We start from the raw sequence: 23,720 nt of genomic DNA on the forward strand, positions 1-23,720 counted from the left end.
ATGTAATGCTGTTTGTGTGCATGTGGATTATTTTTCACAAACACAATTCAAAGTTGTACTTTGTGACCTATTCTCAGTATTATAGAGAAATGTCCATGGTAATCGTTCTACCTCTACAATTTGCTTTTGTTTCATTGTGCAAAATTTTGTTAAAATATACAGTATATACTGAAAGCTCAAGTCATGAATATATAGAGAGGTGAAATCTCACAAAGTGCACATGCCCATACCCAGCACTCTTGCCAGATATGGCCACACACAGAGTTCCTCAGGTGCTCCTCCAGGTGTCACCCCTCAAAGGTAGTGTGCTAACTTGTGACTTCCTTTACTGAAGAGTAAAGGAAGTACACAAAGGCACACAAAGACAATGGGTATACCTTACTTTTCTTTGCCTGCCTTCCTCAAGTCAGCCTTGGTCTGTGAGGTTCATCCCTGAGTTAGGGGCAGTGTGAGTTATTCCTCATACATTCTCTGTGCACCTCAGTCTCTATATTATCTACTGACAGTGGACATATGGGTTGTTCCCAGTTCTTATGAATAATATGCACATGAACATTTCTTTATGTGTTTCTGGTGCACATAAAACACATTTCTGCTGGGTACTTCCCGTACCAAGGACAGGTTTCCAAGAAGACATCATATCCTTCGCAGAAAGCTCAGTGGGTCTTGTCCTCCTGGACTTGTCCTTGTCCTTGGACTTTTTTTCAAAGAACTGTGGCTTCAGGGTGATCTTTCCATGGTTAGTGCAGTTTCATATGTTCACTGGTGATCTGGATATCCTATTTGTTTTTACAGTATCCATTTTAGTTTTCTGACCATTTTACTATTAAGGTTGTACACTTTTAATAGATTTTGTTAACATTCTTGGTATAAATCAGGCTAGGAGTTCTTAGGCACATGTTTCTGAGTATCTTCTATTTCTTGTATAAATTTTGTTTTTCAACTTGCTATTAGAGTTGAAGATGTGGTTAAGGGTTTAGAATTTGGGGCTAGGGTTAAAGGATGGAGTTTTGTGTTAGGAGTAGAGGTTGGGGATAGGCTAGTGTTTCCCATTCTTTGTGGTCTCTACCTAGGAATGGAGGGTTGTGTGGCATTGTAAATCTCTTCTATATTTGGAAGTTTCACACAGAGTGCACTGTTTGTAAGGATTTAAGATTTTTCTCATCCTTATCAATACTTGTTAAATTATTTTGATTGTGAGCACTGTCATAGTATTGAAGGGGACTCTTTCACTGTTTTTACTTTGCTATGGTTTTAATGACTGAGATGTTAAGTCATTAATTGGGGCTTCAGCTGAACCAAGAAAAGGAAGATGCAGCTGCTTGCAGAACAAAAGGAGTAGTCAACCTTTATATATTTGCTTGGGTAGGCTAGTGTTCAGAAATTTCCACTGGGATTATAGGCATGCACCACCACACCCAGTCAGTGCCTTACTTTTGTGAAGATGGTTAGGGTTAGGGTTAGGGTCTCATGGTTCAGGGTCACATCTCAATGCTCCAAGCTAGCCTCTGGTGTGTTGAGATGATAGATGGCTCAAGGGTTACCCTCTGAATGGGGCTGGTCAGTCTGGGAGGGCTTCAGTGATGCAGGGAGCCAGGCCAAGGTCCTGGGATCTCCAGCCTCCCACACTCCCCTCCCCTCTCCTCATCTCCCTGGCCATGCAAGAATGGGACTCTCCTTTCGTGTATTTTCCCTCTTTTCTACCCACCGGGACAGGGCTCTCTGCCACTTCACCCTTCCCTTGGCTTCTGTTCCTACCACTGTGGCTTGGCCTCAGCCTATGCCCTCGCTCCTGATCCCCATACTGAACAGACACACCACTGAAGCACGGTGAGACAGCTGTGGTGTTTGCCTCTCTGTCTGTCGACCCAAAGCCAATGCCAGACCCCAACTAAGTCTTGTTTCCAATGGGATATCTTTCTTTTCTGTGGTTCTGTCGAATAATGGTTTCTATATTATCTCTTTGCCTATAAACAATTGTGTTTATACTATCACATATAATAAAATCCAGTAAGATACAACATGTTAAAACCAATGGAGACAGAACAGCAGCTTGATGGGACTTCAAAACAAGATGATATTAAATCAGCACTGGCTATTATGATGTCTTGTTTTCTTCAAAATAGCTGTTCGTACTATCACAGACAATAAAATCAAACAACCCAAAATAAAACAATTCCAATTGAGTGAAAACATAAGGCTTCAAACCAATATAATGGGGAATCATGATTACCACATAGTTTAATGTATTCATATCCTTTCTTACACTAGGGAAACTATTTAGTATTCATACATGTGAGTTTTGATTTATTTCACTTATGAGTATGGTCTAAAGCTGCGCCCATTTATTTATAAATATCTCAATGTGATCCTTCCTTATAGCTAAGTAGTTCTCCATTGTACAAAAATACTACAACTATCCATTCCTCAGTTGATGGACACTTAGGTTGTTTCCAAGATCTGGCTATTACAAATTGTCCTGCTATAAACATGGGTGTATGTATATCACTATGGTACGACGCTTTCATTTCTTTTGGGAATATGCCTAGAAGTGGAATAGCTGGAACAGATGGGACTTCCAATCCCAGCTTTTTGAGAAATCTCCAGACTGACCTCCACAATGGTTGCACCAGTCTACACTCGCACCAACAGTGCAGGAGAGTTCGTTTTTCCCCACAGCCTCTCCAGCATTTGTTGTTGGTAGTTTTCTTGATCCTGGCCATTCTTTCAGGAGTGAGATGGAATCTCAGTTTGGTTTTAATTTACATTTCTCTATTGACTAATGATGATGAACATTTTTTCATGTATTTATTTGCCATTTGTATTTCTTCATCTGAGAACTGTGTATTCATCTCAGATGCCCATTTTTGGATTGGATCTTTGAATTTTGAGGATCTGATTTTTAAAAAAATTCTTTATATGTTTTAGACAGAACTCCTTTGAGGGATAGTTCACTAAGATTTTTTTCCCAGTTTGTGGGTTTTCTTTTCACTATGATGGAGATTTCTTTTGACATGCAGAAACTTTTTAATAAGGTGTGATCCTAGTTATTGATTCTGGAAAGTATTTCCCGTGCGGTTTGAGTCCTGTTCATGAATTCTCTACCTACCCCTGTGTCTTCAAGGATTTTACCCAATTTGTCTTGTAATAGATTTAGTGTTTCTGTTTTAATATTTAGATCTTTGATCCATTTAGATTTTAATTTAGTATATGGTGATAGGCATGGGTCTAGTTTTAGTTTTCGGCATACGGAGAGCCAGTTTTTTCAACACTATTTATTAAAGAGTTCTTCCAGTAAACATGTTTGGCCCTTTATCAAAGATAAGGTGGTTGAGTGTGTTTGTAGTTGTGGTTGTATCTTCTAATCTATTCCATTGCTTTTCTGCTCTGTTTTGATTCCAGTACCATGTTGATTTTACTACAGTTGCTTTGTAATATAACTTCAAGTCAGGGATTGTGATGCCTCCTGCCTTGCCTTTGTTGCTTAGAACTGTCTTTGCTATTCTAGGACTCTTCTCGTTCCAGATGAATTTTAGGAGTGATTTCTCTAGATCTGTAAGGTATGTTGATGGTATTTTTATTGGTATTGCATTGAATCTATATAAGAGTTTGGGGAGAATGGCCATTTTCACAATATTTATTTTTCCTATCCATGAGCAAGGGAAGTCTTTCTACTTTCTGAGATCCTCTTCAATTTCTTTTTTTCAGTGTATTATAATTTTCCTTCTATAGGTCTTTCACTTCTTTTGTGAGAGTAATTCCTAAATATTTCATTTTTTTGGTTGCTATTATGAAGGATCTGGTTTCTCTTATTTCTCTCTCTGTGATCCTGTTATGCTGTTGATTTTGAGTATTGATTTTGTATCCAGCTACATTGCTGAATTTATTTATTATATCTAAGAGTCTTTCAATGGTGTTTTGGGGGTCTTCTATGTAGAGTATCATGTCATCTGCAAATAATGATAATTTAACTTCTTTTCCTATCTTTATCCCTTTTATTTCTCTCTCTTGTCTAATTACCCTGGCTAGTATTTCCAGTACTATATTAAATAGGAGTGGTGATAAGGGACATCCTTCTCTTGTGCCTGATTTTAAAGTAAAGGCCTTCAATTTTTGGCTATTTAGTATGATACTGGCTGTTGGTTTATCATAGATGGCCTTTATTATATTGAGATAAAGACCATCTATTCCAGTTTTCTGTAAGGTTATCATAAATGAATGTTGGTACTTATGTAAAGCTTTTTCTGCATCTATAGAAACTATCATGTGATTTTTACTTTTGGCTTTATTGATATGGTGGATTACATTTATTGATTTACATATGTTGAACCATCCCTGCATGCCTGGGATGAATCCCACTTGTTCATGGTGCATAATCTTCTTGATGATTTGCTGTATTGTATTTGCCAATATTTTAGTGAGGATTTTTGCATCTGTGTTCATTAGGGAGACTGGTCTGTAGTTCTCTTTTTTTAGTTGAGTCTTTCTCTGGTTTTGTTACTAGAGTAATATTTGCTTCCAGGAATGACTTGGAAGGATTGCTTCCCTTTCAGTTTCATTGAAGAGTTTGAGGAGTGACAGCATTAAGTCTTCTTTGTACGTTTTATAGAATTCTGCAGTGAATCCGTCTGCATCTGGGCTCTTCTTTGTAGGTAAACTTAATTACGTTTTCAATTTCATTAATAGAGATTGGGTTATTCAGCAATTTTACATCTTGACCTAGCTTTGGTACTTCATATGTTTCTAGGAATCTGTCTAGTTCTTCTGTGTTATCAAACCTATGAGAGTAGAGGTTTTCAAAATAGGTGGTGATGATCTTCTGTATTTCTACAGAGTCTGCAGTGATTTTGCCTTTTTCATTCCTTATTGCATGAATTTGAGCTTTTTCTTCCTCTTTTTTAATAAGATTGCCTAGGGGCTTATCAATTTTATTTATTTTTTCAAAGAACCAACTCTTTGATTCATTGATTCTTTGGATTGTTTTCTTAGTCTCTATTGCATTAATTTCTGCTCTGATTTTTATAATTTCCTCTCTTTTGGCTTTGGGCTTGACTTGCTCTTCTTTTTCTAGATATTTGTGGTGTAACATCAGGTTGTTTATTTCTATTCATTCTGTTTTCTTGATATGGGAACTCAGTGTAATAAATTTTCCTCTGGGGATGGCTTTCATTGCATCCCACAGGTTCTGTTAAGTTGCATTTGTATTTTCGTTTGCTTGTAAGTATTGTTTAATTTCCTCTTTAATTTCCCCTATGGCCCACTGATTACTCAAGAGTGTGTTATTCAGTTTCCATGTGTTTGTGGGATTTTTGCAGTATCTTTTATCATTAATTTCTAATTTCATGGCACTATGATCCGATAACATGCAAGGAATAATTTCAACTCTTTTGCATTTATTTAAATATGCTCTGTGAGCTAATATGTGATCTGTTTTAGAGAACGATCCATGTACTGCTGAGAAGAATGTGTATTCTGATGTTGTTGGATGGAACACTCTGTATATGTCTATCAAGTCCATTTGTTCACATGTGTGATTCAGTTCTGTTATTTCTTTGCTGATTTTATGTCTGGTTGATCTGTTCCTTGGTGTCAGTGATGTGTTACGGTCTCCTGTTGTAATTGTGTTATTGCTAATTAGGTTTTTCATTTCTATTAATAGATGCTTTATATAACTGGGTGCTCTAGAATTTGGTGCATATATATTTAAAATTGTTATTTCTTTCTCTTGGAGTTTTCCCCTAATGGGTATGTAATGACCCTCTTTATCTCTTCTGATTGTTACTGGTTTGAGGTTCACATTGTCTGCAAACAGAATAGCTACCCCCACCTTTTTTTGGGTTCCTGTTGCATAAAATATTGCTTTCCATCCTTTGACTTTCAGTTTGTGAGTATCCTTTTGGGTTAGATGAGTTTCTTGTATACAGCATATGTTTGGATTTTGTTTCTTGATCCACTCTGCCAGTCTGTTTCCTTTAATTGGTGGTTGAGTCCATTTACATTAATGGTTATAACTGTTATATATTGGTTTATTGTTGACATTTTATCTTTCTGCTGTTGCATTTTTATTTTCTGTTCTGTTTAATTGTCTGTTTTGCTTAGTGGTTTTTTTTCCTAAGTGTGTCTAAACTGTCTTTCAGTATTCTTTGCTGGGTTGGCTTGGTGATCATGAAGTTCTTCAGCTGTTCTTTGTCATGGAAGTATCTTATTTCTCCATTGATTTTGAAAGACAGTATTGCAGTGTACATCAGTCTACATCATTTTCCTTTAGAATCTGAAATACTTCACTCCATGATCTTCTTGACTTCATTGTTTCTGTTGAGAAGTCTGCTGTGATTCTGATAGGCTTTCCTTTATAGGTGATCTGTCTTTTCTTTCTGACAGCTTTTAGTATTTTACTCTTATGTTGGATTTCTGGTATGGTGATTTTTATATGTCTGGGTGTAGTTTTATTTTGGTTATGGCTATTTGGAATTCTATATGCTTCACTGATCCTGATGTCAGTTTCTGTTCTCATGTTTGGGAAATTTTCAGCTATTACTTCTCTAAATATCCTCCTGAGATCTTTTATGTTGTCCCCTTCTTTTTCATTTATCCCTATTAATCTCATGTTGTTTTTCTTTGCATCATCTTGCAACTGTTGAATTCTTATTTCCTGATTCCTTGTTTTCTTTTCTTTTCTTTTTTTTTTTTTTTTTTGTCTTTTTCCTTTTTATCTGTACTGGTGATCGAACTCATGACTGCCTACTTTCAAGGCAGGCGCTTATGCCGCTGAGCTAAACCCCCAGCCCCTGATTCCTTGTTTTCTTTAAAACATCTTTCCTTTCCTCTTCACTAGCTGCAGTCTTGTCTTCGAGGTCTGAAATTCTATCTTCACTTTCATTGAGGTTTTTACAACTTTTGATGGAATTTTTGATTTCCCTGTATATCTCTTTGAATCTGTTTCATGCATCCTGTTTGTTTGTTAAATTATTTGTCCAGGGATTCTTTTTGTTTTGTTCTTCTAATTTCTTAACTGTGTTGTCTTTAGATGTGTTCAGCATCTCTTTCATCACTTTTATCATTCCTTCCTTTACCTGGGAGATTATTTCTAGTTTGAATTCCTTTAAAGCTCCCTGGAGTTGCTTCTTTATTTCAGTTGCTATTATTACAGGTATTTCAGGTGTATGACGTATATTTTCTTCTATGTACATGGCCCCTAGGTGTCTTGGGATGGGCTGGAGGTTTGAGATTGCATTTTGGTCTTTCGTTTTGTCATTTTCCTATATTTCTGTGTTTCAAGTGTTTTTCTAAGGCTTCCCCTGGATGTGTTGGAAATTGTCTCCTATGCCCTAGGCTCCTGGGACTGAATGGAGGTTGCTGAGGGCCACACAGGCCCTCAGGCCCTCCCATGCTACCTTCAGTGTTCCAGGTAGCTGGGCAGACACCTACCCACTGTGGATGGTGGGCTAAAGCTCTCCTCAGGCAAGGACCAATGCCCAGAAACTCACTTCACCTGCTCTCCACTCCCGTAATTGAGGAAGGTCGCTCGGTGTGTCCTGGGCAGGCCTGAAACCTGCCAGGCGAGCCCAGCCTAGTGTAGCGGGCCCTTGAGCACTGGGAGCAATGATCTTAACACAGTCTCCCAGGCTCTGAATGGGGAGCAGACTCACCCCCACCATTTGTATTTCTTCATCTGAAAAGTACATGTTCATCTCAGAGCCTCCAAGTTTATCCTTCTTTATAGCTGAGTAACATTGTATTGTGTAAAAATATCACATCTTTTTTAACCATTCCTTGGTTAATAGGCATTTGTGATGTTTTCAAGATTTATCTAATACAAATTGTGCTGCTATAAACATGAGTGCCCAAATAGAAATTTTATAAACATCATGATGATCAGAAATGTGAAAGTAGTGTCATAAATAATGTTTTTTTCTTATTTTTGTAAATCAAAAATTGATTCATTATTAAAATACAAAGATTGTCCAAGCATAAAATAAGTGATTCTAATTATATTTCCCATTTACACAATATCTCATTAGTATTATGAGTATTAGCATACAAGAAATGGATTATTTCTTTGTTAACCTTTTCATATAATAGTTCTTAAGAATCATTGTTCTAAAAGGAATGGTTTGTTTTCTTTTATATTTTAGGCATACTTATGCAGAAAAGAATTGAAGAAATAAAATGAATGAGAGCGGTATCAATTATATTCAACTGTTTTCACCTTCAGGGAATTGCAAACTAGAACTACATTGAGATTTTATCTCATTCTAGTCATAATTGCTACTATCAGAACTATGAATGCTGGAGAGAATGTGGAGAATTAGAAGTTCTCCATTTGTGGGAATGTAAATTGCTACATCTGTGATGGAAATCAGTACTGTAGTTTCTTAAAAGCCTAAAAATAGGGCCTCAAGATGTAACTCAGCAATAAAGCATTTGACTTACAGGTGTAAGGTACTCCATTTCACTGTCAGAACTAAAAGAAAGAAGAAATTAGGAAAACTAAAAACAATTGCTGTAATAATCATTGGCATATAACTAAAGAAGTGAAAATCAAACATAGTATAGGGATACCTGTATATACATTTTTATTATGGCACTATTCCCACTAATGAAGATATAGAATCAAGTTAGTACTGGCCAGTGAATGAATGAAAGGATAAACAAAATGTGCTATATATTCATAAGAGAATAATATTCAGCCATAAAGGAAAACATAAATCATGTCACTCATAAGAAAATGGATGGCATTGGAGGTCATCCTGCTAAGGGAAAATCAAATAAAACAATCCAAAAGTGGCAGAGTGACTATTAAGGAAGTTGATGGAAAGGGGATTGGTGGGAGAGAAGCATAGAGAAGAGAGGGCAGAAGAGGGCTTGATCAGATGAAAGCATGTTAAATGTATGCATAAAAAGTCACAGTGAATCTTACTGATTTGTATCATGGATATGCATCAAAAATAGTATGTTGTAAAAAAAGAATCAAGAATTAAGTAATTACTAGAAACCTCTGAAACTCTCTAATGGATGTCATTTGTTATTTTTAAGTGATAGAATAATAATATATCAGAATTTATAGAAGCACATTGTTTTCCTAGGAGTGTGGCAAAGGACAAATTTCATATTTTTTGAGTTTCAGTTATTTATTTAAAAATGAAAATTAAGGTACATATATCAAGGAAATAAAATGGAATTTTACTTAGTAATCATTTATTTTATTTACTATAGCTTTAAATACTAATGGATTTATTTATTAATTCAAAATTTAGCATTTTGTACCAATCACTTCTCTGTATATGAATAGCATTCAGTAAGAACAAAGCCCACAATTGCTTACCTTCATAGTTAAATTTCATGTTATCATTACATAAAGAAATGTGAAGAACATGAATGCTATGAAACTATAGAGTAATATTGGGCTGGGATTATATCAGAGGTGAATTAGCATTTAGTCATGTAATAAATTGAAGTAATCCAAAATTCAGATCATCATATTTGAATATTTGCTTGAGAGTAATAAAGATGACTTCTCTGTAGCCATCAGAAAAAGGAGTATTCTTCATTACTTCATTCATATTGTTTATAAGATGAAAACATATTTCTTTGAAGAAAAATATCAAACTCTAGATTTTCCAAGTCATATACACCAACTATGTATAATTATTACAATAATAGTGCTTCATATCATTTTTATGTTGCTCACAAAATTATGTGTAACTAATTAAAATGATTTTTAAATGATCTGAAATATAATAATAACAGTTATTTTTGTGCCTAGAATCTGATGACCTATGTATTAGAATTCTCTTTGAAAAGCTTTTGTGGTATTTTAAAAGTTTAGAATTTATCTTAAAATTTATCTAGAGATTTTAATCCAATAGGCATGTTTCTAACTTTTTCCCAAATATTGAAAGATTTACAACATTAACTTTCATCCTTATCCAGCACGCAAATACTATTGCTCAATGACTAACATATTATACTTTCAGAGTCCAGTGGAGGGTCTGGTCTCATACTGTCTACTTATTTCTTATCTGAGTTTTCTTACAGGAACTGGAATTGAAGTTTTCTCACTTACAGAAAAACTTCAGTGTTTTCAGATATGGGTTTGGCTTCACCTTATTCAAAATAAATTCCATACTTATGAATTTTGAAAAACATGAGGAAATACAAACTTTGAAGTTAGACTTTCAGTCAAATAAATTATTCATATGGCTCAAATAATTTAATTAGATTTATGGTAAAGCTTTGACTCCTTTTCTGAAATTGAAAGATGTATTAGTTAGCTTTCTTGTCCCTGGGATAAAATAGCTGACATCACAAATTAAGGAGGATAGACTTAATTTGATTTGTGACTTCAGCCAATTCAATCCATGGTTAACTAGTTCAGCAGCAGAAACATTAGAGAAGAAGGGCAGAGAAGAGCAAAGATACTTGTGTCCTGGTGACCTGCCAACAGAAGATAGCAATTTGGACAGGAAGAGTCCTGGAGCAGGTATGATATCTAAGATCACGCCTCTGTGATCCATCAAGATACATCATGCTGAGATGCATGCTCTTATCTCATGGGTAGTTTCTAAGTCATTCAAGTTAACATAGTCAAGCTGTCACAGAAGACATTTACCTTAATACAAGGCAATTAGCCTTAAGTAATCTGATCACATCAGCTAGCTTCCTGTCCCTGTGACAAAACATTTGGGGAAAGCAGTTTCAAATTGTGGATCATGATTTTAGATGTAGCAGTCTTTGCTTCTGGACCCCACACACTGCTGAGGAACTGTGTGAGTTATGACATCCGGATGAGGGATGTCTTAGTTACTTTTTACTCGTTGCTGAGACAAAATACCTGAAGCCCAAGTTGGGAAAGGAAAGGTTTATTTCTTACAGTTTTTGGAGGTTTCAGTCCACATTCAGTTGGCTCCAAGGCAGGTGGGCATGGCTGGACTGCAGTTCATGGTGGCTGCAAACAACAAGCTGGAACCAGCAAAGAGCAAGATACACTGTCTTGCTGCCATTACATCACATCCTGGCTCCACCTCTTTGTGGGTGGAGCACTGACACCATCAATCCAAGCACTAGACAATGAATGAATAACAAATGCACAATTCAAACTAGTGAGGCCTGGGGGCCACAGACATAAACCATGACATTCCACCCCTGGCCCCCTGGACTCGTATATCCTTTATACAAAAGACATTTAGTCCACCTCTAAGAGTTGCCAAAGTCCTAACAGCTTTAGCATTGCTGAAAAGTTCAAGTCCCAAGTTTCCTCCAAGATCTATGGTAAACTCTTAACTGTAACCCCCTGTACAAATGAAACATGGTTAAACATTTCTCAAATGCAAAAGCACAAAATAAACATTACTATTCCAAAAGTTTCAAGCAGGGAAATATAAAGCATTGGAAGCAAAGCAAATCCAACATCCAGCAGGAGTAACATTAAGTCCTAGAGTTCCATGCTCAGCATCTGAAGCAATCTGGTTGTAAGCTCCAAAAGGCTTGGGTGATTCCACCCCCAGGGCACTTCCAGCGATTTCAACTCCCGCAGCTTTTCTTTTAAATCCTCTCTGCTCACTTTTTGTGGCTTTCCTTGGATCATCCACGTTCCTGGCTTTTCCAAACTTCTGGGGTCTCCACTGCACCTTTGGCTTCACCTTTACATCTTCACAAATTGCCTTCCCAGGGGCACACTGCTTGGTCTCCCAAGCCCTCTGCAATCGAGGTGGAAGCCGTCTTACCCTCAGAATTTGTGCATTTTTCTTGCACCTAAAATCAGCACTGTGGATGCCACGAAAGTCTGCTGCCAGCTGAAGCAGTAGCCAGGCTCTTTTCTCTTGGCTGTAGGGGTCGCCTGGATCACAGGGCTCTGTTTGCCTGATTGTGAGGAAAAGCTTCTCTATGTTGCCGCCATTCTGGAACCTCATGTGGCCTCTGTCATTATTCTGGAGCATGGTGCTCTGTAGCCTTTTCCTCTGAGCAAATTCTTTCATCTTTGCAGTGAGGCTGCAAAGGGTGGGGACCCGATTCCTGGGATGCCCCAGGGCCATCTTTTTTATCTCTCTGTTTCTTCTCAGGAATCAAAATCTCAACTCTGTCTTTACAATCCACAGCCATCCTGGAATTTTCCTTCTGGCCAAACTCACAGTATTGTAAATTATCCTGCTGGGCTCTTTGCTGTTGATTTGCAACATAAAGCTGGCTAAAAGCCCCCAACAATAGCCATGCCACAGCCTCAATATTTGGTTGCTTTTTAATTTCTTTTTCAAGATTAATCAGTCCATTGCCCTTTGTTTCAGTCTCAGGCAAAGTCTCTGGGCAGGAGCAAAATGCAGACAAACTTTCTGCCAAGCCATAACATACATCATGGGGAGTCCAACAACCAATGCAGTTCTTCCCAGCAGAAACCTCCCAAGCCTGGTCTTTACCATCAGGCTTTCTATCATCAGCCTTCTGGTCTCCTGAGCTCTGACCAGAAGCTCCTCTACAGAATAGCCTAAGCTGCTCCAGCTCTATGCATCCAGGTGACATGTCCAAACCTTTCCAAACTCTGCCCACAAGCCATTTCCAAAGCCTCTTGAGAAACATGGTCAGGTATAGTCCCAGCAAACGGCCCCACTCCTTGGTACCAAATTCTATCTTAGTTACTTTTACTTTTTACTCGTTGCTGAGACAAAAATACCTGAAGCCCAAGTTGGGGAAAGGAAAGGTTTATTTCTTATAGTTTTTGGAGGTTTCAGTCCACATTCAGTTGGCTCCAAGGTAGGTGGGCATGGCTGGGCGGCAGTTCATGGTGGCTGCAAACAGGCTGGAACCAGCAAAGAGCAAGATACACCTTCTTGCTGCCATTACAACACATCCTGGCTCCACCCCTTTGTGGGTGGAGCACTGATACCATCAATACAAGCACTAGACAATGAATGAATAACAAATGCACAATTCAAACTTGTGAGGCCTGGTGGCCACAGACATAAACCATGACAAGGGAGATGTAGTGATTAAAAGATGCTAAAGGCAGCTGAGAAGCAAAGAAGAAATGATAGCTTAAGTCAGGGACAAGATGTCTCCTCTAAGAGTACTCTCCATAATGTCCTATTTCCTCAGATTATCCTGCATACTAATCTTTATTTTCAAAGCCTGATAAACTAATTTGTAAATGAATTATTCCACTAATGGGATTATAGCCCTTACAATACAATCAACTATGCAAGGCCTTGTCTCTGAACACTGTTTCATTGAAGACCAAAAAATCAACACACAAGATTTTGAGACGGGGGCATTTCAGCTCCAAACTGTACTACCCAAAAGGGCATTATTTTAGATAGAGAATAACTATTTTAGCTAGTCATACCTGTTCCAGGATTCTTCCTGTCCAAATTGCTGCTATGTTCTGTTTCCAGGTCACCAGGACATAAATATCTTTGCTCTTCTATGACCTTCATTTAATAGTTAAAAATAGAAACTTGGAAAATTAAAAGCTGTGTGAAATACACCTTATACAGGGTGCTATGAAATGTCATCTCTAAGAACACAGTGTTTAACTGGTGATAATGGAGGATGTAGTGGTTGAGCTTTGTGACAGGTTTGAATGAAAAGCTTTCAGAGACAACTGCTGAAGCACCTTCATATTGCCTAGGTAAAGACCTGGTCAGGTTACATATTGATTTGTCTTGAGTGTCTTGTCCATAATATGATAGAGAATATAACAAAAATTGATGAAAATGCTTCAGCTAGATTTCACCTGCCTCTTTAGGGAATATGCAAAATTACTCTAGTTATTCAAGAACAAAAGTAATATATTGGATTAGTGTATAATTTTGAGAAAGTATCTCTTTGAAACTGATCTTGCTACAGAATGAAATAACTAAAAACTTTATGCCAGCTCAACAAGATAGCAGATGTAAAATAAAATCTAGTAGGGGTTGTAGCTCAAAATTATATAAAGATGTAGCTTGATAAATGGAATATTATACAGTGGGGTAATATATTATGAAATCAGTGCTGTATTATTAATTTTTCAAAAGATATTTCTTTTATCAGTACCAGGGGTCGAACTCATGACTGTGCGCTTGCAAGGCAGGAGCTTATGCCACTGAGCTAAATCCCCAGCCCCACAAAATATATTTCTTTACTGTATTATTATAATGCTCCAAGTATAAACACCATAGAAAAAGAAATGTCTGATTATAGGAAATTACAAGAGAAAGAATTGCTTTAAGTTTGGGAGAAAGTCAAAAGGAGTGATGTACACAGCTATACTTTGCTGGATTTTTTCTGATTAAAGTAATGGTCTACTAAGATTGCAAGAATGCCAATCCTGTTTGAAAGTGTACAACATATATTTTCTTGGCAGTTTGATTTTCCATCTTCCCTTTATAAAAGATTATTTAATACATTAAAAGTTATCTTATAGAAATGAAATATTTCACCTTACACAGATAATAATTTTACTTCAATAAACTTTTCATTGTAGAATAATTTTAGATTAATATAACAGCTTTAAAGACATACACAGACAAACATATATGTCACTGTAAACAAATTATGTTGTTAGAGTAGTTACAAATTATGTTGTTAGAGTAGTTACATTGGTCCAATATGAATAATGTTTTATAAGAAAAGTTCATATTTTTTCATTATGTCAATTTTCATTTGTCTCATTTATTTCAGAATCTTATACAAAATACAATATATTTAGTTGATTTTCTGAGCCTTGTAGCCTATTTCACAGATTCTTTCTGTTTTTGATAACATTTGCCATTTTGAAGTGTACTTGTCTAAAATTTTGTTGCTTGTCAATCAATATAGTTTTATCTGGAATTTTTCTCATGCTTGATAATATTTAGGGGTCTCTGAAGGAAGATCATAAGGTAAAATTCATTTCCATTACAGCATTAAAAAATACATGCTACCAACATATTTGGCGTGTGTATGGTAATATTAATCTTGACCAACTGGCTGTAGTAGTTTTCATCAAGCCTCTATACCATGAAGGTAGTGTATTTAAAAATTATATTTATTAATACATTTCTTAAAGTATTTTGGTAGTAAGGTAATGATAATTAGCAATAACAACTTACACTGAAAATATTACTTGACTACAAGACAAACTTTTGTCAGTATACAGAATTTTACTTTTATAATAATTTACACTTATAGGATATACAAATTGGAAATATTCTTACTTGGCATATAATGATTTGAAAAGTGTCAGCATGGTAAGAGATACACATTTCAAAAAAAGCTCAAGAGGCTCATTTTTCAAGTATATGAGTCTCTATAATAAAGCCAGAATGTCATCCTTAACATGAAAAAAAACCTTTTATGTACCATGTATAAGACATTAACAATTTATCCTTTACATACAGAATATATAAGTAGTAAATAATACACCTTGTTGATGATCATGCAAATAAAGAAACAGTAAAGAAATTAAGTAAAGAGAATTAATACACACTGGTTGAATGCTTCTTATATTGCAGTAAACTGAGTTATAGTAATATGATTGAAATTGAAATTGGCTCAGGTGATGTTTGAGACATGTTATGGTTTTGATGCTATTCTGTGTTAGTGTATATAACTATCACATTATTTTATGCAGGCTTGTGAATCATTTTATTTTTTAAAATGTATTTTGAATTAATTATGTAGCATGTGCTCACATTTTTCTTAGGAGGTGCCTAAAGTACATTAGAGGAGTGCTTGTTTTTAGTTTTAATAATGCAAAATATTGTAATCCAAAAATTAAAAGCCTGTGAACATAGCACTTTATTTTTCTCTGTCAGATGAACTGTAACTTAAAAATACACATAAATTAACTACAGACTTATTAGGCAAAATAGTGTATGTTAGAAAATTTTGTAAGCCAAATAGCTGATCACATTATGAAAAATCTAAATAGTATACTATCTTATCATTCTAACTTTACAAGTATTATGAAATTGTGCCTATTCTACTGAAAGTAACAGGAATGATAATTTAAAAAATAATATATTCCCATAAAAAGAGAAAAATATGGTATACTTATATATGTGGACATATGTTAATATATCCTATATTTATATATTTAATATAAGAAAAATTAATGAGCTGGATGAAAAGCTCACTAAACATTTATTTAAAATCAGTGACATCTGAGACTATTGAAGTGGTATATAATACTATGTAGGATCCTGAAAATATAGGGAAGTGAAGCTAACAGTGTAGAGTTTTATATGAGTACTTCTAGCAAGTAAAAAAATTGGAATTTCATACTTATGTAGTAACTTTTTGTATACAGTGCTATATTTACTTCAGTCACATTATTAAGTGTGTACTTTATCTAAACAATCACCTTTGTCACAATTTCTATCATTGCTTTTCCCCCGAGAATTTCCCAGAAGGTGAAATTTGTTTTGGGTGTTTAAGAGTTTACCAAGATTATACATTGTGGGAATCTACTTTTATTCTATTAGCCTTGGGAAGCACTCATTTCTTTCATTCTTTCTTTTTTTCTTCTTTTTTACTGAGCTTTAAATTTAGAAAAATCCCAGGTTAAAAATCAATATTTTGTGTTTCTATTATATTTTTTGTAGATGATTTTAGAGAAACTAAATAAAGGATTCTTGGTATATATTATTTTTCAAGAAGTTCTGTTGAAATGTATTTTATAGTGTGTAAAGTTGCATAAATTGTTTTCAGGAGAAATAACTACAAAAATACTGGAGGAAATATTTCATTCAAACAGAAAATCATATCAGAGGTAAATATTAGATTATTATCAAGAACTTAAGCCCTCTAAACTGACTACATAGATAAATTTATGAAATGTGTATCATATTTAAATCTCTTTAAAATATAATTTAGGGTTTAAAGAAGGGTTATAGAATTATATATTGTCATATATGAAAGTCTGACAACATGTGCATGAAAATAAAAATGGAACACATGAAGGTGCATCTTTTTTTATTTTTAATGCCTATGAAGAGTGAACTACTTCTTGAAATATAGACTGATAATTGAAGCAACCATTAAGATAACAAAACTGAGATATTTGTAAATTTACTACACGGGAAAGTGGGTGAAGTAATCCTTGGAAATGTATTTAAATGTATTTAAATGTATTTAGCAAAGAAAGTAGAAAAATATAACAAAGAAAAGATTAATTGAAATATAAATTTCATGATAAAAGTCCTAAGGGTTACTATATCAGTAACATTTATGGATTGAAATACTTCAATTAATGACATGAGTTGTCAGGTATGATTAAAAAAAGTAAGATCTAATAATACGCTACCTCAAAGTTAAAAACTGTAAGTATAAGATCACAAGTATATTAGCAGTATGGAAATATACTGCACAGACCCTAGTCAAGAAAGCAAAACATGAGAGACCTGGCCATGGAGGGACTCAGGCAGCTTATTCACTCACCCTCTTGGTAAGCGCCTGCAGCGCGGGCCAGGAGGAGAACAGAGCTCCTGAGATCCGGCCATGGCGGGACTCAGATAGCTTATTCACCCACCCTCTTTTTAAGCACCTGCAGCTTGGATTGGAGGAGAACCATTACCTGTGAGCCAAGGCCATGCTGGCTGAAAATCAAGCACCCTTCCCCCACCTTCTCCCTCCTCCCATAGCTACTGAGGATAAATGTTTCAACATCTCTTGGGAGGATGACCATATGCAGTATAGCAAATATGGGGGATTTCTTTCTATCTTCTGTTCGAAGGCATAGGTTGTTTTCACTGTTTTGTTATGTTTCTTTTGTTCTATTCAGTATTTTCAATTGGTTTTATAATCTATTTTTGATTTGATTTTACAATACCTAATTGACTGGACAACTATTGTGAAGTTAAAGAGTTACACCATGGTACTTATTACTACTATCCCAGTATCCTACTGTGAAATCCTGTACCAGTTTCACTGCATTGTCTCTATTGGCTTTGTTCTGTCTTGTACTGTTGCATTTTTACTACTTTCAAAATTAAAAAAAAAAGAAAAGAAACACATGTTAAGACTCATGCATGTGTACAATCTATAAACAGTTTATGAGAACTGATCTTATGACACATGATGAAATGAACAGATACTTTGAAGAAAAAGAAACACTAAAATACCCAATGCTGATCCTGGAGGGTCATAATGTGAAACACAGTAATAGTATTATTCTTTGTTCAGAGTGATATTAGCCTGTTTGGGTTTATTCAATGTCAACATAATTGAAGATATGGGTAACTGCATGTATGTTTAAGTGTATAGGATTGATAACCATATTTCTAAGTTTTTGTTGGATAGTGGAACAGAATTGGTTGCAATCTCACTGTTTGAATCCCCACTTTATATGCTCCACATTAGTATCTTAAATAATTATTTGTAAGAAGACAATCTGTAATCATCAAATTGTGATTTCTTATTGTTTATTTTTTTCTTTGTAATTATGTGTTATTTCTACCCATTTTCTGTTTTCTTTAGTCTTTCTTTAAATTCAGTTTTAAAAAGAAGACATTACAGTACCCAGTGCTGATCATGGAACGTCATGATGTGAAATCCAGCAATACTATTATTCTTTGTTCAGAATGATTTTTAACCTGCTTTAGTTTGTTTAATCTAAACATAAATGAAGATATGGATAATTGCATGTATGTTTAACTGTATAGGATTGACAACCATGTTACTAAGTTTTTGTTGGACAGTTGTACAGAACTTTTTGCAGTCTCTCTGTTTGAATTCCTACTTTACATGTTTCATATTTGTTCCTTGGATAACTATTTGTAAAATGACAACATCAGCTAGTGATTTCTTACTTTTTAAATTTTTTCTCTGAACATATGTACTATTTCTACCTATTTTCTGTTTTGTTTAGTCTTTCTTTAAATAAAAATTTAAAAAAAATGAAAAAAAAGAAAGCAAGATGCTTGTATTTCTTTGAAACAACATAAAATTCAGATTAAAAACATTTGAACATAAGTTATGTTATAATTTTCATGATATTAGGGTCATTCCATCTAAAGACACAGTTTCAGGTGCATAGAAAACATAAATTAAAGAAAACCATCTCCACTATGAAAAGCAACCCTGTTCTCCCGTCAACTGTAAGAATAAATACAAAAATCAATCAGTGATGATACATAAGACTTTAACAAGTATAGCACTTAATGTGTGCTAATAATTTAGAACAGTTCAATTAACAAAAGCAAAACACAGACATGTATGTACAAAATATTCTTCATAGTGGATCATAAATCAAGTTTCAAAAAATTGAAGATTTTGATTATAGGAAATATTCTGTTCATTATGAAAATATTAAGATAAAACTAGAAAGAGCCATTAAAATCATTATATGTGTACAGAAAATTCATATTTCTAGGCAAGCTAAGTGTTAAAGGAAACATAAAACGAGGAAATATTTTTTTTTTTAATTTAAGAGGAAAAAGAGAAAAACACAAAACAAACCAAAGCGGCGTAAGGGTACACGCAATACAGAACTACAAAACAAAACAAAACAAAACAAAACAAAAAACCATAACAGTAAGAAATTACCTGCTAGTAGATTACACACTATTTTCTTGAAAATAGTTCCTCAATTCACAGTATCAAAGAACACAAGGTGGACATTCAAACAGGGAGACTGCAAACAGCTGTGTTCAATGTTCCAAAAACATTGATAAAGTCAGCTATTTAACACCCCCAAACACACTTGCTGTTATATCCGTTAGAGCTCTTTTTCTTTTTTTTTTTCCCTCTCTTTTTTACAACAAAATTTACACATCTTGGATTTTATTACTCCTTAGTGCTTATTACTTTCTTTGGGGGGGGGGGGAAGAATACAGTCAAATATGGCAAAACAAAGCTGTCAGTCAATACCAAGGATAGACATAGCACATGGTGTAGAACAGAGTACAAGTTTATCAACAATGGTTATCAACGTTGTCCCTTGTTTCCTTAAGAAGAATTGTCTATCTTATTAGATATTATAAAGTTGGACAAAACAGTAGAGAACAAGACCAATAAAACTTAGGCATTGTAAACATTACAGGACTTCCAAAGAAGACAATAGTCAAACCAGAATGGGTATCTTAGTGAATCTTATTGTCTTCAAAGTAGTTGCCTATGTCTTCAAACTTGATACTATCATATAGAATGGAACAGAGTCTAATCAGTCAAAACAAGATCGTGGGAGTACTACAGGACTTCAAAACAAGTTAATAGGAAATCGAAAAGAGTTACTATTTATATATCCTAATTTTTTTTGAATTTTTTCTTTAATTAAGACAAACATAAGAAATGACTAAATAATTTTTTTTTGAAACAATAAGGGGGAGATTGAGATAAAACAAGACATAACAATATAACAATAGAGGTCACAGCATGACTGTTTCAATAACCTAGTACTTCACCACCTTATAACCTGACTTAATAGTAGTTACCATAGTGTCTTTTTCCTTGAAATATTTGGGTAAAACTTCATATACTCCAGCTTCAAATATTTTCATATCAAGAAGCCCAGAATAAAGCCTTTCTAATTAATGAGTGAAAACTTTATAAGGCTTCAAGGCCACCTAATGGGGAATCATGATTACCACATATTTTTATGTATTTGAATCATTACTTACATTAGGGAAACTATTCGGTATTCACACATGCGAGATTGATTTATTTCACTTATGAGTATGGTCTCAAGCTGCGCCCATTTATTGATAAATATCTCAATGTGATCCTTCTTTATAGCTGAATAATACTCCATTGTATAGAAATACCACAACTTTTTTATCCATTCCTCAGTTGATGGGCACTTGGGTTGTTTCCAAGATCTGGCGATTACAAATTGTGCTGCTATAAACATAGGTGCACATATATCACTGTGGTATGATGCTTTCAGTTCTTCTGGGAATATGCCTAGAAGTGGAATAGCTGGACTAAATGGGATTTCCAGTCCCAACTTTTTGAGAAATCTCCAGACAGATCTCCACAAAGGCTGTACCAGTCTACATTCCCACCAGCAGTGCAGGAGAGTTCCTTTTTCCCCACAGCCTCTCCAGCATTTGTTGTCGGTTTTCTTGATCCTGGCCATTCTTTCAGGAGTGAGATGGTATCTCAGTGTGGTTTTAATTTGCATTTCTCTAATGACCAATGATGATGAGCATTTTTTCATGTATTTATTTGCCACTTGGATTTCTTCATCTGAGAAGTGCGTATTCAACTCACATGCCCATTTTTGGATTGGATCTTTGAATTTTGGGGGTCTGAGTTTCTTTAATTCTTTGTATGTTTTAGACAAGAGGCCCTTGTCTGAGAGAGAGTTCACTAAAATCTTTTCCCAGTTTGTGGGTTTTCTTTTCACTATGCTGGAGATTTCTTTTGACATGCAGAAACTTTTTAATAAGAAGTGGTCCCAGTTATTGATTCTGGGAAGTATTTCCCGTGCGGTTTGAGTCCTGTTCATGAATTCTTTACCTACTCCTATGTCTCCAAGGTTTCTACCTATTTTGTCTTCCAATAGATTTAGTGTTTCTGTTTTAATATTCAGATCTTTGACCCATTTAGATTTTAATTTAGTACATGGTGATAGACATGGGTCTAGCTTTAGTTTTCGGCAAATGGAGAGCCAGTTTTTCCAGCACCATTTATTAAAGAGACTGTCGTTCTTCCAGTGAACCTGCTTGGCTCCTTTATCAAAAATAAGGTGGTTGAGTGTGTTCGTAGTTGTGGTTGTATCTTCTAATCTATTCCACTGATCTTCAGCTCTGTTTTGATTCCAATACCATGTTGATTTTACTACTGTTGCTTTGTAGTATAACTTCAAGTCAGGGATTGTGATGCCTCCTGCTTTGTCTTTGCTGCTTAGAATTGCCTTTGCGATTCTAGGTCTCTTCTGGTTCCAGATGAAATTTAGGAGTGATTTCTCTAGATCTATAAGGTATGTTGATGGTATTTCTATTGGGATTGCATTGAATCTGTATAAGAGTTTTGGGAGAATGGCCATTTTCACAATGTTTGTTCTTCCTATCCATGAGCAAGGGATGTCTTTCCATTTTCTGAGATCATCTTCAATTTCCTTTTTCAGTGTATTATAATTTTCACTGTATAAGTCTTTCACTTCTTTCGTAAGAGTAATTCCTAAATATTTCATTTTTTTGCTTGCTAATGTGAATAGTCCAGTTTCTCTTATTTCCCTCTCTGTGATTTTGTTGTTCGTGTATAGGAATGCTATTGATTTCTGAGTATTGATTTTGTATCCAGCCACATTACTGAATTTATTTATTGTATCTAAGAGTATTTCAATGGAGTTTAGGGGGTCTTCTATGTAGAGTATCATGTCATCTGCAAACAATGATAATTTAACTTCTTCTTTTCCTATCTTTACCCCTTTTATTTCTCTTTCTTGCCTAATTGCTCTGGCTAGTACTTCCAGTACTATTTAAATAGGAGTGGTGATAAAGGACATCCTTGTCTTGTGCCCGATTTTAAAGTAAAGGCTTTCAATTTTTGGCCATTTAGTATGATGCTGGCTGTTGGTTTGTCATAAATGGCCTTTATTATATTGAGGTAAAGACCATTTATTCCAATTTTCTGTAAAGTTCTTATCATGAATAAGTGTTGGACCTTATCGAAGGCTTTTTCTGCATCTATAGAGATGATCATGTGATTCTTATTTTTGGCTTTATTGATATGGTGGATTACATTTATTGATTTGCGTATGTTGAACCATCCTTGCATTCCTGGGATGAATCCCACCTGGTCATGGTGTATAATCTTCTTGATGATTTGCTGGATCCTATTTGCCAATATTTTATTGAGGATTTTTGCATCTGTGTTCATTAGGGAGATCGGTCTATAGTTCTCTTTTATAGTTGGGTCTTTCTCAGGTTTTGGTACTAGAGTAATATTTGCTTCCAGGAATGACTTAGGAAGGATTGCTTCCCTTTCAATTTCATTGAATAGTTTGAGGAGTGTCGGCATTAGGTCTTCTTTATATTTCTTGTAGAATTCTGCAGTGAATCCATCTGGGCCTAGGCTCTTCTTGGTGGGCAAGGACCCAATTACATTCTCAATTTCATTAGCAGAGATTGGGTTATTCAACAGTTTTATATCCTCTTGATCTAGCTTTGGTACTTCATATGCTTCTAAGAATCTGTCTATTTCTTCTGTGTTATCAAACTTTTGAGAGTAGAGGTTTTCGAAATAGGTGTTGATGATCCTCTGTATTTCTATTGGGTCTGTAGTGATTTCTCCTTTTTCATTTCTTATTGCATGAATTTGAGCTTTTTCTTTCCTTTTTTTAATAAGGTTGGCTAGGGGCTTATCGATTTTATTTATTCTTTCAAAGAACCAACTCTTTGATTCGTTGATTCTTTGGATTGTTTTCTTAGTCTCTATTGCATTGATTTCTGCTCTGATTCTTATAATTTCCTCTCTTCTTTTGGCTTTGGGCTTGACTTGCTCTTCTTTTTCTAGCTGTTTGAGGTGTAGCATCAAGTTATTTACTTGTATTCGTTCTGTTTTCCTGATGTGGGAACTCAGTGCAATAAATTTTCCTCTCAGAACGGCTTTCATTGCATCCCACAGATTCCGGTAAGTTGTATTTGCATTTTCATTTTCTTTTAGGTATTGTTTAATTTCTTCTTTAATTTCTTCTGTGACCCACTGATTACTCAAGAGTGTGTTATTTAGTTTCCATGTGTTTGCGGAATTTTTGCAGTATCCTTTGTCATTAATTTCTAATTTCAGAGCGCTATGATCCGATAATATGCAAGGGATGA

Source organism: Cavia porcellus, unplaced genomic scaffold (genome assembly GCF_034190915.1).
Source record: "Cavia porcellus strain 051 isolate PalLab524CR breed Dunkin Hartley unplaced genomic scaffold, mCavPor4.1 scaffold_15, whole genome shotgun sequence".
In the NCBI taxonomy this organism is placed as follows: Eukaryota; Metazoa; Chordata; class Mammalia; order Rodentia; family Caviidae; genus Cavia; species Cavia porcellus.